The sequence below is a fragment of the Arachis stenosperma genome, chromosome 9 (genome assembly GCF_014773155.1).
Source record: "Arachis stenosperma cultivar V10309 chromosome 9, arast.V10309.gnm1.PFL2, whole genome shotgun sequence".
In the NCBI taxonomy this organism is placed as follows: domain Eukaryota; kingdom Viridiplantae; phylum Streptophyta; class Magnoliopsida; order Fabales; family Fabaceae; genus Arachis; species Arachis stenosperma.
The window spans coordinates 151,178,854-151,194,406 of NC_080385.1; the positions used below are offsets into that span (position 1 = coordinate 151,178,854).

Sequence of the window (15,553 nt, forward strand, 5' to 3'; positions counted from 1 at the left end):
TTCCGCAGATGTGTACCCAGAGAAGAAGCACAAAGGATCCTATGGCACTGCCATGGATCACATTATGGAGGACATTTTGGAAGTGAGCGAACAGCCACTAAAGTCCTCCAGTGTGGCTTCTACTGGCCTACTCTCTATAAAGATTCCCGAGAGTTTGTGCGTAACTGTGACAGTTGCCAAAGAGCTGGTAACCTGCCTCACGGATATGCCATGCCTCAACAAGGGATATTAGAGATAGAATTGTTTGATGTATGGGGAATTGACTTCATGGGGCATTCCCACCATCATACTCAAACACTTACATTCTGGTGGCAGTGGACTATGTATCTAAGTGGGTAGAAGCAATTGCTACACCCACTAATGATACCAAGACCATGCTGAAATTCCTCCAGAAACACATCTTCAGCAGGTTTGGTGTTTCCAGAGTACTAATCAGTGATGGGGGCACTCATTTCTGCAATAGACTGCTACACTCTGCTATGGTTAGACATGGAATTAGCCATAAAGTGGCAACTCCGTATCATCCACAGACAAATGGGCAAGCAGAAGTCTCTAACAGAGAACTAAAAAGAATCCTAGAACGGACTGTGATGGCCCGAAGAAAGGATTGGGCAAAGAGCTTGGATGATGCTCTGTGGGCATACAGAACAACATTCAAGACTCCTATAGGAACCTCTCCATACCAACTGGTGTATGGGAAGGCCTGTCATTTGCCTGTGGAACTGGAACATAAAGCCTATTGGGCAACCAGATTCCTAAACATGGATGCTCAGTTAGCTGGTGAGAAAAGACTGCTCCAGCTAAATGAGCTAGAGGAGTTCAGACTCAATGCCTTTGAAAATGCAAAAATTTATAAGGAAAAGGCAAAGAAGTGGCATGACAAGAGATTGTCAACCAGAGTCTTTGAGCCAGGACAAAAAGTTCTGCTCTTCAACTCCAGGCTCAAATTGTTTCCAGGAAAACTCAAATCCCGGTGGAGGGGTCCGTATGTGATTACAGGAGTGTCACCATATGGATATGTTGAGCTTCAGGATATTGATTCAGACAGAAAGTTCATTGTTAATGGACAGAGAATCAAGCATTATCTTGAAGGCAATTTTGAGCAGGAATGCTCAAGATTGAGACTTGAGTGATTCTTAGCAGAAGTCCAGCTAAAGACAGTAAAGAAGCGCTTGTTGGGAGGCAACCCAGTCATTAGGAGGGTATATGATTAGTTCTTACAAGGGCAAGTATCAAAAATGAAGGAATTCACAGAGTTACAGAAGGATTCAGCTCAAAAAGCAGAGAAAATGAGCTTACTGGCGAAAAAACGCCAGTAAGGGGCATTTTGGGCGTTAAACGCCAGAATGGGTACCATTCTGGGCGTTTAACGCCAGGAATGGTGCCATTTTGGGCGTTAAACGCCAGAATGGGCACCATTCTGGGCGTTTAACGCCAGGTGTGCAGCATCCTGGGCGTTCTGAAAAACGCCCAGTGACAAAGGATTTCGGCGTTTAACGCCAGCCAGGGCACCTGGCTGGGCGTTAAACGCCCAAAAAGGGGTAGCAAATGGGCGTTAAACGCCAGAATGGGTGCCATTCTGGGCGTTTAACGCCAGAAAGGTGGGGGGGACCACATTTTTGTTTTCAACTCAAATTTTTTCAAACTTTCCTCTTTTTAACCATACTCTTCTACATAAATGCACTTCAACCTTTCATCATTCACTTTCAAATCTTCACAAATCAAAACCATTCTTCAAATTTATTTCAAATCAATTACAAACATTGTTCAAAAATTTCACCCTTTTCTCAATTTCTTTCCATATCTTCTCAAATCTCCTTTCAAATTTCTCTCTTCTTTTTCGAAAACTCCCCTCCCCACCTTATAAATACACGTTTGGCTCCCTCATTCCATCACACCATTCGAATTTCCTCTTCCTCCCCCTCTCTTCTCTATTTTCTTTTGCTTGAGGACAAGCAAACCTCTAAGTTTGGTGTGCTTTTCCGTGATCACTAAGCCAAGATTCATCAAGATCATGGCTCCTAAGGGAAAACAAACCAATTTAAGAGGAAAGAAAGAGACTAATCCAAAGAATCTTTGGAATCAAGAGAAGTTCTTAACCAAAGAACATGAAGACCATTATCACAAAATAATGGGTCTGAGGTCAGTGATCCCGGAAGTAAAATTTGATCTGAAAGAAGATGAATATCCGGGGATCCAAGAGCAAATTCGAAACAGAGGTTGGGAAGTTCTAACCAATCCTGAGACAAAGGTTGGAAGGAACTTGGTTCAGGAATTCTACTCAAATCTGTGGCTGACAGATAAGCAGAGAATGACTGGAACCGCTTACCATACCTATAGAACCATGGTCAGAGGGAAAGTTATGTACTTCCATCTGGACAAAATAAGAGAAATCTTCAAGTTGCCTCAACTGCAAGATGATCCTGACTCCTTTAATAGGAGGATGGTGAGAGTAGACAAAGGGTTGGATCAAGTTCTAGAGGACATATGCCTCCCTGGAACTAAGTGGATAACCAATTCTAAAGGTGTCCCAAACCAACTCAAGAGAGGAGACCTCAAACCAATTGCAAGAGGGTGGCTAGACTTCATTGGGCATTCCATATTGCCCACTAGCAACCGTTCTGAGGTTACCATCAAGAGAGCAGTGATGATTCATTGCATTATGCTTGGAAAAGAAGTGGAGGTTCATCATGTGATTGCTTGTGAGATCTACACAATTGCAAATAAAAATTCCACTGAAGCCAAATTGGCTTACCCAAGCTTGATCTCCTTGCTCTGTAAAGAGGCTGGGGTGAAGATGGGAGTAGATGAATTCATACCCATTGAACATCCAATCACTAAAAAGTCAATGGAAGGACAAGCGCAAGAAAACTCTATCAAAAGGAGGGCGCAGGAGTTCCTCCCTGAATTCCCTGAAATTGGCTACTGGGCCAGCCTAGAAGCATCTATAACCAAGTTGCAAGAGACTATGGAGCAACTGAAGGAAGAACAGCAGAATCAGAACTGCATGCTCTGCAAATTGCTGAAGGAACAAGAGAAGCAGGGGCGTGAACTCCAAGAGATGAAACGCCAAAAGCTCTCCTCTCAAGCTAAGGGAGCATCCACTTCTCAAAATCAAGGTTGTTGAGTCCTAACTCTGTGAAAACCTCTATCATTAGGAGCCTATTTTTTTCGTTTCTGTTTTGTTTTTCTATTTTTAGTTTCATCTTATATCTATATTTGAGTCTTGTTCTTAATTCATAATTAATAAAATTTATGCCTTAAAGTTATGAATGTCCTATGAATCCATCACCTCTCTTAAAAGAAAAATGCTTTAATCACAAAAGAACAAGAAGTACAGGATTTCAAAATTTATCTCTGAAACTAGTTGAATTAGTTTGATGTGGTGACAACACTTTTTGTTTTCTGAATGAATGCTTGAACAGTGCATATGTCTTTTGAATTTGTTATTCATGAATGTTAAAATTGTTGGCTCTTGAAAGAATGATGGAAAAAGAGACATGTTATTGAGGATCTGAAAAATCATAAAAATGATTCTTGAAGCAAGAAAAAGCAGTGAATACAAAAAAAAAAATTTCGAAAAAAAAGGGAAGAAAAGAAAAGAAAAAAAAAGAAAGAAATAAAGTTGTGATCCAAGGCAAAAAGAGTGTGCTTAAGAACCCTGGACACCTCTAATTGGGGACTCTAGCAAAGCTGAGTCACAATCTAAAAAGGTTCACCCAATTATGTGTCTGTGGCATGAATGTATCCGGTGGTAATACTGGAAGACAGAGTGCTTTGGGCCACAGCCAAGACTCATAAAGTAGCTGTGTTCAAGAATCATCATAATAACTAGGAGAATCAATAACACTATCTGGATTCTGAGTTCCTAAAGAAACCAATCATTCTGAATTTCAGAGGATAGAGTGAGATGCCAAAACTGTTCGGAGGCAAAAAGCTACTGGTCCCGCTCATCTAATTGGAACTATGTTTCTTTGATATTTTGGAGTCTATAGTATATTCTCTTCTTTTTATCCTATCTTGATTTTCAGTTGCTTGGGGACAAGCAACAATTTAAGTTTGGTGTTGTGATGAGCGGATAATTTATACGCTTTTTGGCATTGTTTTTAGTATGTTTTTAGTATAATTTAGTTAGTTTTTAGTATATTTTTATTAGTTTTTAGTTAAAATTCACTTTTCTGGACTTTACTATGAGTTTGTGTATTTTTCTGTGATTTCAGGTATTTTCTGACTGAAATTGAAGGTTCTGAGCAAAAATCTGATTCAGAGACTGAAAAGGACTGCAGATGCTGTTGGATTCTGACCTCCCTGCACTCGAAGTGGATTTTCTGGAGCTACAGAAGCCCAATTGGCGCGCTCTCAACGGCATTGGAAAGTAGACATCCTGGGCTTTCCAGCAATATATGATAGTTCATACTTTGCCCAAGATTTGATGGCCCAAACCGGCGTAGCAAATCAGCATCAGAAATTCCAGCGTTAAACGCCGGAACTGGCATAAAACTTGGAGTTAAACGCCCAAACTGGCATGAAAGCTGGCGTTTAACTCCAGAAAAGGTCTCTACACGAAATTGCTTCATTGCTCAGCCCAAGCACACACCAAGTGGGCCCGGAAGTGGATTTTTCTGTCATTTACTCATTTCTGTAAACCTTAGGATACTAGTTTACTATTTATAGGATCTTTTGACATTGTAATCGGTACCTTATGACCTCATGACATTTTTTACACGTTTCTTGTGTACCTTCCACAGCATGAGTCTCTAAACCCCATGGTTGGGGGTGAGGAGCTCTGCTGTGTCTTGATGGATTAATGCAATTACTACTGTTTCTTATTCAATCATGCTTGCTTCCATTCTAAGATATCACTTGCTCTTAACCCGGATGAATGTGATGATCCGTGACACTCATCATGTTCTCAACCATGAACGTGTGCTTGACAACCACCTCCGTTCTATTTTAGATTAAGTAGATATCTCTTGGATTCTTTAATCGGAATCTTCGTGGTATAAGCTAGAACTGATGGCGGCATTCAAGAGGGTCCGGAAAGTCTAAACCTTGTCTGTGGTATTCTGAGTAGGACTCAATGATTGAATGACTGTGACGTGCTTCAAACTCCTGAAGGCGGGGCGTTAGTGACAGACGCAAAAGAATCACTGGATTCTATTCCGGCCTGATTGAGAACCGACAGATGATTAGCCTATGCTGTGACAGAGCATCAGGGACGTATTTTCACTGAGAGGATGGGAGGTAGCCACTGACAACGGTGAAACCCTACATACAGCTTGCCATGGAAGGAGCCTTGCGTGTTTGATGAAGATGACAGTAGGAAAGCAGAGATTCGGAAGATGGAGCATCTCCAAAGCCTCAGCCTATTCTCCATTACTGCAAAACAAGTACCTTTTTCATGTTCTTTTGCTTTTTACAATCAATCCTGATAATTTCTGATATCCTGACTAAGATTTACAAGGTAACCATAGCTTGCTTCAAGCCGACAATCTCCGTGGGATCGACCCTTGCTCACGCAAGGTATTACTTGGACGACCCAGTGCACTTGCTGGTTAGTTGTGCGGGATTGCAAAAGTGTTATTGCAATTTCGTGCACCAATAAGCTAGAATTATTGGCGGCCATTCTTGAGATCCCGAAAGTCTAAACCTTGTTTGTGGTATTTCGAGTAGGATCTGGGAAGGGATGACTGTGTCGAGCTTCAAACTCGCGAGTGTTGGGTGTAGTGATAGATGCAAAAAGATCACTGGATTCTATTCCAACATGATCGAGAACCGACAGATGATTAGCCGTGCGGTGACAGCGCATTTGGACCATTTTCACTGTAGACGGGAGGTAGCCATTGACGCCGGTGAAACCCGAACATACAGCTTGCCATGGAAAGGAGTATGAAGGATTGGATGAAGGCAGTAGGAAAGCAGAGATTCAAAAGGAGCAAAGGATCTCCATACACTTATCTGAAATTCTCACTAATGAATTACATAAGTATCTCTATCTTTACTTTATGTTTTATTTATCTTTTAATTATAAAAACTCTATCACCCATTTTAATTCGCCTGACTGATATTTACAAGGTGACCATAACTTGCTTCAAGCCGACAATCTCCATGGGATCAACCCTTACTCACGTAAGGTATTACTTGGACAACCCAGTGCACTTGCTGGTTAGTTGCGCGGAATTGTGACGAAGTGTGATTCACGTGTGAGCGTACCAAGACTATTGGCGCCATGGTTGATGATCACAATTTTGTGCACCAAGTTTTTGGCGCCATTGTCGGGGATTGTTTGAATTTGGACAACTGACGGTTCATCTTGTTGCTCAGATGAGGTAATTTTCCTTTATTTTGTTTTCAAAAAGTTTTCAAAAATCTTTCAAAAATTTTTCTTCTTTATCGTTTTTTTCCAAAACAATTTTCGAAAAATACAAAAAAAATTCATAAAATCATAAAACCCAAAAATATTTGATGATTCTTGTTTGAATCCAGTGCCAAATTTTAAGTTTGGTGTTAATTACATGATTTTTATTGTCTTGCAATTTTAAAAAACATGCATAATGTTTTTGATGATCTTCAAGTTGTTCTTGATGAATTTCCTTGTTTGATCTTCATGATTTCTTGTTTTGCACTGCATGATGTTTTACATGTGCGTTCTTGCAAAGCATATGGCCCAAACATGAGAAAGTTCTAAGTTTGGTGTCCTCCACATTTTCTTTCATTAAGAAAACTGAGTTCTTGATGTTCATCTTGATCTTAAAGATTGTTCTTGGTGTTCATCTTGACATTCATAATGTTCTTGCATATATCTTGTGTTTTGATCCAAGAATTATATGTTTTGACTCATTTTGCTGTTTTTCAAAATTGAAAACATATCTTCTTGAATAAAGGATTTAGCAAAATAAAGGTCCAAGAATATAAAGCAGAGGAATTACAGAGAAAAAAAGCTAGGCGTTCAAAATGGCCAGTAAAGAAGGAAAACTGGCGTTTAAACGTCAGCTAGGGTACCTGGCTGGGCGTTTAAACGCCTAGTGAGGAAGGAAAACTGACGTTTAAACACCAGCCAGGGTACCTGGCTGGGTGTTTAAACACCCAAACCATGCAGCAATTGGGCGTTAAACGCCCAAAACATGCAGCTCCTGGGCGTTTAACGCCAGGGTGACACTAGGGGAGGAATTTTGTTTTCAAAATCAAATCTTTTTCAAATCAAATATTTTCAATCATATCTTTTTCAAAATAAATTTCAGTCATATCTTTTCAAACATATCTTTTTCAAATCATATCTTTTTCAAAATCAATTTCGAAATCTTTTCTAACTTCTTATCTTTTCCAAATTGATTTTCAAATCTTTTTAAATTAACTAATTGTCTTGAATTTTCAATTTGATTTTCGAAAATCTCCCTCCCTTTTTCTCATTTTCTTATTTGAACACTAACATTCCTCATCCATTGTCAATTCGGACTCACTCCTTCTTTGTGTGTTCGAATTCTGCCTTACCTCCTTCTTCTATTCTTATTTTTCTCTAACACCCCAAGGAATCTCTGTACTGTGACATAGAGGATTCCATATTTTCTTTGTTTTCTTCTCTTTTATATGAGCAGGAACAAAGATAAAGGCATACTTGTTGAAGTTGATTCTGAACCTGAAAGGACTCTGAAAAGGAAGCAGCAAAAGAAACAATTATGACCGAACCAAACAACAATGCGAGGAAGATGCTTGGTGATTTTATTACACCAATTTCCAACTTTTATGGAAGAAGTATCTCAATCCCTGCCATAGGAGCAAACAATTTTGAGCTAAAGCCACAATTAGTTTCTCTACTACAACAGAATTGCAAGTTTCATGGACTTCCATCAAAAGATCCCTATCAGTGCTTAACTGAGTTTTTACAGATCTGTGATACTGTTAAGACCAATGGAGTTGATCCTGAAGTCTACAAGCTTATGCTTTTCCCTTTTGTTGTAAGAGACAGAGCTAGAACATGGTTGGACTCACAACCTAGAGCTAGCCTGGAGTCTTGGAATAAGCTGGTCACGACTTTCTTAGCCAAATCTTTTCTACCTCAAAAGATGAGCAAGCTTAGAGTGGAAATCCAAACCTTCAGACAAAAGGAAGGGGAATTATTCTATGAAGCTTGGGAAAGATATAAGCAACTGATCAAAAGGTGTCCTACTGACATGCTTCCAGAATGGAACATCATATGTATATTCTATGATGGTCTGTCTGAGTTGTCAAAAATGTCATTGGACCATCCTGCAGGAGGATCTCTTCATCTGAAAACCCCTACAGAAGCTCAGGAACTCATTGAAATAGTTGCAAATAACCAGTTCATGTATACCTCTGAGAGGAATCCTGTGAGTAATGGGACGCCTCAAAAGAGAGGAGTTCTTGAAATTGATGCTCTGAATGCCATACTGGCTCAGAACAAAATATTGACCCAACAAGTCAATATGATCTTTCAGAGTTTGAATGGATTGCAAAATGCATCCAACAGTACTAAAGAAGCATCTTCTGAAGAAGAAGCTTATGATCCTGAGAACCCTGCAATGGCAGAGGTGAATTACATGGGTGAAGCCTTTGGCAACACCTATAATCCTTCATGGAAAAATTATCCAAAATTTTCATGGAAGGATCAACAGAAGCAAGGCTTCAATAATAACAATGGTGGAAGAAACAGGTTTAGCAATAGCAAACCTTTCCCATCATCATCTCAGCAACAGACAGAGCATTCTGAGCAGAATTCTTCTAGCTTAGCAAACATAATCTCTGATCTATCTAAGGCCACTCTTAGTTTCATGACTGAAATAAGATCCTCCATTAGAAATTTTGAGGCACAAGTGGGCCAGCTGAGTAAAAAGGTTACTAAAACTCCTCCTAGCACTCTCCCAAGAAATACAGAAGAGAATCCCAAAGGAGAGTGTAAGGCCAATGACGTAATCAAAATGGCTGAAATCTTGAAGGAGGAGGAGGATGAAAACTCCAATGAGGAAGACCTCAAGGAACGTCCACCATTCAATAAGGAATACCCTAATGAGGAACCAAAGGAATTTGAGGCTCATACAGAGATCATAGAGATTCCCTTGGATCTCCTTTTACCATTCATGAGCTCTGATGACTATTCATCTTCTGAAGAGGATGAAGACATTGTTGAAGGGCAAGTTGTCCAATATTTGGGAGCAATTATGAAGCTGAATGCCAAGCTGCTTGGTAATGAGACTTGGGAGGAAGAGCCTCCCTTGCTCACCAATGAACTAAATTCATTGGTTCAGCAAAATTTACCTCAAAAGAAACAGGACCCCTGGTAAATTCTTAATACCATGTACCATAGGCACCATGACCTTTGAAAAAGCTCTGTGTGACCTGGGGTCAGGGATAAACATGATGCCACACTCTGTGATGGAGAAACTGGGAATCTATGAGGTACAAGCTGCCAAATTCTCATTGGAGATGGCAGATAACTCTATGAAAATGGCTTATGGATTAGTAGAGGACGTGCTAGTGAAGGTCAAAGGCCTTTATATCCTTGCTGATTTCATAATCCTAGACACTGGGAAGGATGAGGATGAATCCATTATCCTTGGAAGACCCTTCCTAGCCACAGCAAGAGCTGTGATTGATGTTGACAGAGGAGAGTTGATCCTTCATATGAATGAAGAATGCCTTGTAGTAAAGACTCAAGGTTCTCCATCTGTAACCATGGAGAGTAAGCATGAAGAGCTTCTCCCAATACAGAGTCAAACAGAGCCCCCACATTCAAACTCTAAGTTTGGTGTTGGGAGGCCATAGCCAAACTCTAAGTTTGGTGTTGAAAAATCTCAACCATACTCTGATCATCTGTGAGGCTCCATGAGAGCTCACTGTCAAGCTATTGACATTAAAGAAGCGCTTATTGGGAGGCAACCCAATTTTATTTTATTATCTAATTTTATTTTATCTGTTATTTTATGTTTTCTTTTAGGTTGATGATCATGTGAAGTCACAAAGACACTCATAAAAATAAAGCAGAAGTCGAAAACATCACACCCTGGAAGAAGGACTTACTGGCGTTTAAACGCCAGTAAGGACAGCAAAATGGGCGTTTAAACGCCCTACCTGGCACCTTTCTGGGCGTTTAAACGCCAGAACAGGGCACCAGACTAGCGTTTAAACGCCAAAGTAGGGCAACAACCTGGTGTTTAGATGCCAGAACAGTAAGGAAAGCTGGCATTTAAACGCCAGAACAGGGCAGCAGACTGGTGTTTGAATGCCATAATTGCACTCTAAGGAGTTGTGAACGCCAAATTAGAGCAGGGATGAGAAATCCTTGGCCCCTTAGGATCTGTGGACCCCACAGGATCCCCACTAACCTCAACTCTCTCTCTCTCTCCTCTTCACACCTTTCCACAACACTCCTCCCCAAATACCCCCATTCACACTTTCATTTTCACACCTCACAAACACCTTCTTCTCCCCTTGGCTGAACCATATACACCCTCCATCTCCTCCACTTTCTTCTTCTTCTTCTACATTTTTCCTTCTTCTTTTGCTCGAGGATGAGCAAATATTTTAAGTTTGGTGTGGTAAAAGCATTGCTTTTTGTTTTTTCATAACCATTTATGGCACCTAAGGCCGGAGAAACCTCTAGAAAGAGGAAAGGGAAGATAAAAGCTTCTGCCTCCGAGTCATGAGAGATGGAGAGATTCATCTCAAGGGTCCATAGCTCAGTAGTAGAGCATTTGATTGCACATCAAGAGAGCCCACTCATGGACCTCAATAAGAACATGAGGAATTCCCTCATCAAGAAATCCCTGAGATACCTCAGGGGATACATTTTCCTCCACACAACTATTGGGAGCACCAAAAGTACTATGGATGGAGCAACAAAGGCAAGGAAGAGACATTGAGGAGCTCAAGCACTCCATAGGACCTTCAAGAGGAAGACGTCACCCTCACTAAGGTGGAGTCATTCCTTAATCTCCTTGTCTATTTATTTTTCTGTTTTCGATTTTAGGCTGTATGTTCTATCTATGTTTGTGTCTTCACTACATGATCATTAGTGTCTAGTGTCTATGCCTTAAAGCCATGAATAAATAAATCATTCACCTCTCTCAAATGAAAAATGTGCTTAATTACAAAAGAATAAGAAGTACTTGGATTTCAAATTTTATCATGAAACTAGTTTAATTAGTTTGATGTGGTGGCAATACTTTTTATTCTCTGAATGAATGCTTGAACAGTGCATATTTTTTATCTTGTTGTTTATGAATGTTAAAGTTGTTGGCTCTTGAAAGAATGATGAACAAAGAGAAATGTTATTGATAATCTGAAAAATCATGAAATTGGTTCTTGAAGCAAGAAAAAGCAGTGAAAAAAAAAGCAGTAAAAAAGGGCGAAAAAAAAGAGAGAGAAAAGAAAAAGAAAAAGCAAGCAGAAAAAGCCAATAGCCCTTAAAACCAAAAGGCAAGGGTAAAAAGGATCCAAGGCTTTGAGTATTAATGGATAGGAGGGCTCACAGAAATAAAATCCAGGCCTAAGCGGCTAAATCAAGCTGTCCCTAACCATGTGCTTGTGGCATGCAGGTCCAAGTGAAAAACTTGAGACTGAGTGGTTAAGTCGTTGATGAGCGGATAATTTGTACGCTTTTTGGCATTGTTTTTAGTATGTTTCTAGTATATTTTAGCTAGTTTTTAGTATATTTTTATTAGTTTTTAGTTAAAATTCACTTTTCTGGACTTTACTATGAGTTTGTGTGTTTTTCTGTGATTTCAGGTATTTTCTGGCTGAAGTTGAGGGACCTGAGCAAAAATCTGATTCAGAGGCTGAAAAGGACTGCAGATGCTGTTGGATTCTGACCTCCCTGCACTCGAAGTGGATTTTCTGGAGCTACAGAAGCCCAATTGGCGCGCTCTCAACGGCGTTGGAAAGTAGACATCCTGGGCTTTCCAGCAATATATGATAGTTCATACTTTGCCCAAGATTTGATGGCCCAAACCGGCGTTCAAAGTCACCTTCAGAATTCCCAGCGTTAAACGCCGGAACTGGCACCAAAGTGGGAGTTAAACGCCCAAACTGGCACAAAAGCTGGCGTTTAACTCCAAGAAGAGTCTCTACACGAAAATGCTTCATTGCTCAGCCCAAGCACACACCAAGTGGGCCCGGAAGTGGATTTTTATGTCATTTACTCATCTTTGTAATTCTTAAGCTACTAGTTCCCTATAAATAGGACCTTTTACTATTGTATTTAGATCTTTTGATCATGTTTTTATGATTGAACCCTCTTTGGGAGGCTGGCCTCACGGCCATGCCTAGACCTTGTTCTTATGTATTTTCAACGGTGGAGTTTCTACACACCATAGATTAAGGTGTGGAGCTCTGCTGTACCTCGAGTATTAATGCAATTACTATTGTTCTTCTATTCAATTCCGCTTGTTCTTGTTCCAATATATCACTTGTTCTTCAACTTGATGAATGTGATGATCTGTGACACTCATCATCATTCTCACCTATGAACGTGTGACTGACAACCACCTCCGTTCTACCTTAGATTGGGTGAATATCTCTTGGATTCCTGATACACGATGCATGGTTGATAGCCTGACAACCGAGCGCTCGCCTGACAACCGAGCCAGCCATTCCGTGAGATCAGAGTCTTCGTGGTATAGGCTAGAACTGATGGCGGCATTCAAGAGAATCCGGAAGGTGTAACCTTGTCTGTGGTATTCTGAGTAGGATTCAATGATTGAATGACTGTGACGTGCTTCAAACTCGCGATTGTGGGGCGTTAGTGACAGACGCAAAAGAATCACTGGATTCTATTCCGACATGATCGAGAACCGACAGCTGGATAGCCGTGCCGTGACAGGGTGCGTTGAACATTTCCACTAAGAGGATGGGAGGTAGCCACTGACAACGGTGAAACCCTTGCATAAGCTTGCCATGGAAAGGAGTAAGAAGGATTGGATGAAGACAGTAGGAAAGCAGAGAGACGGAAGGGACAAAGCATCTCCATTCGCTTATCTGAAGTTCTCACTAATGAATTGCATAAGTATCTTTATCTTTATCTTTATGTTTTATTCATCATCTATACCCATTTGAGTCTGCCTGACTAAGATTTACAAGGTGACCACAGCTTGCTTCATACCAACAATCTCCGTGGGATCGACCCTTACTCGCGTAAGGTTTATTACTTGGACGACCCAGTGCACTTGCTGGTTAGTTGTGCAAAGTTGTGTTTATGCCATGGTATTGAGCACCAAGTTTTTGGGGCCATTACTAGGGATTATTTGAGTTGTGAAAAGTAGTGATCACAATTTCGCACACCAAGTTTTTAGCGCCGTTGCCGGGGATTGTTTCGAGTATGGACAACTGACGGTTCATCTTGTTGCTTAGATTAGGTATTTTTCAGAGTTCTTAAGAATGAATTCTAGTGTTTCAAGGTGATGTTCTTATCATCACCAAAGCTGATTGATTATCATCAATTTAGCTCTTGAATGCAATGTCCTGCTGAAGCTTGGCTATTCATGTCTAATTCCTTTAGACTGAAGCTTTAGACTAACATTGCATGATTCCTGGAATTCTCATTAAGAATTTTGATACCTTTATTTTCTTCTTCCACTTAATTTTCGAAAAAGCACAAAAAAATTTACAAAATCATAAAAACCAAAAAAATATTTTATGTTTCTTGTTTGAGTCCAGTGTCTTATTTTAAGTTTGGTGTCTTGCATGCATTGTTTATTTGATCTTGGTTCTATTTTCAAGTCAATAATACAGAGAACTGAAGATTCAGTACATGGAGCAGAGGAATTATACAGAAAAAGCTTGGTGTTCAAAACGCCCAGTGAAGAAGGCAGACTGGCGTTTAAACGCCAGCCAGGGTGCCTGGTTGGGCGTTTAACGCCCAAAAAGGTAGTGCATTGGGCGTTAAACGCCAAAATGTGCACCATTCTGGGCGTTTAACGCCAGGATGGCACAAGAGGGAAGATTTTGTTTTTAATGCAAATTTTTTTTCAAGTTTTCAAAGTTTTTCAAAATCAAATCTTTTTCAAATCATATATTTTCAATCATATATTTTCAAAATCAATTTCTTTCCTTTTTCAAAGATACTTGCTATCAATTAATGATTTGATTCAACATTTCAAGTATGTTGCATTTTCTGTTGAGAAAGGTTTAATGTTTGAATCATATTTTTTCTTGTTAGCCAAGTCATTATTTTTAAAAATCAAATCTTTTTAAACTGTTTTTCAAATCATATCTTCTCAATCATATCTTTTTAAAACCATATCTTTTCAATCATATCTTCTTAATCACATCTTTTTCAAAAATAGTTTTCAATCATATCTTTTTAATTTCTTATTTCAAAATCTTTTTTCAAAAATCACTTGATTTCTTTCCCACTTTTAGTTTTCGAAAATTATCAATCAGTTTTTCAAAATGTTTTTAAAATCTTTTACTTAATTTCCGAAAATTTCTTCCCCTCTTCTCACATCCTTCTATTTATGGAGTAACACCCCTCCTCAATGCACAATTCGAACTCTATCTCACTAAGTTCGAATTCTTCTCCCTCTTCCTTCTATTTTTCTTTTCCTCTGACACCTCAAAGAATCTCTATACTGTGACATAGAGGATTCCACATTTTCTTGTTCTCTTCTCTTTCATATGAGCAGGAACAAAGACAAAGGCATTCTTGTTGAAGCTAACCCTGAACCTGAAAGGACCTTGAAGCGGAAGCTAAAAGAAGCTAAGGCACAACTCTTTGTAGAGGACCTAACAGAAATCTTCAAAGAAGAAGAACCCATGGCAGCCGAAAACAACAACAATGCCAACAATGCAAGGAAGGTGCTGGGTGACTTTACTGCACCTACTCCCAACTTCTATGGGAGAAGCATCTCTATCCCTGCCATTGGAGCAAACAACTTTGAGCTTAAGCCTCAATTAGTTTCTCTAATGCAACAGAATTGCAAGTTCCATGGACTTCCATTGGAAGATCCTCATCAGTTTTTAGCTGAGTTCTTGCAAATCTGTGACACTGTCAAGACTAATGGGGTTGACCCTGAGGTCTACAGACTTATGCTATTCCCTTTTGCTGTAAGAGACAAAGCTAGAACATGGTTGGACTCACAACCTAAAGAAAGCCTGAACTCTTGGGAAAAGCTAGTCAATGCCTTCTTGGCAAAGTTCTTTCCACCTCAAAAATTGAGTAAGCTTAGAGTGGAAGTCCAAACCTTCAGACAGAAGGAAGGAGAATCCCTCTATGAAGCTTGGGAAAGATACAAACAATTGATCAGAAAATGTCCTTCTGACATGCTTTCTGAATGGAGCATCATAGGTATTTTCTATGATGGTCTATCTGAACTGTCCAAGATGTCTTTGGATAGCTCTGCTGGAGGATCTCTTCATCTGAAGAAGACGCCTACAGAAGCTCAAGAACTAATTGAAATGGTTGCAAATAACCAATTCATGTACACTTCTGAAAGGAATCCTGTGAACAATGGGACAAATCAGAAGAAAGGAGTTCTTGAGATTGATACTCTAAATGCCATATTGGCTCAGAACAAGATATTGACTCAACAAGTCAATTTGA

At 39.8% G+C, this 15,553-nt stretch overlaps 1 non-coding gene across 1 annotated transcript; it reads right to left on the reverse strand.

Annotated features, from left to right (window-relative positions):
- Positions 1–15,171: 15,171 nt before the first annotated feature.
- Positions 15,172–15,279, reverse strand: LOC130952625 (small nucleolar RNA R71). The gene has a single exon (XR_009074802.1). It is a non-coding gene; the product is annotated as a small nucleolar RNA R71 (small nucleolar RNA).
- Positions 15,280–15,553: the final 274 nt, after the last annotated feature.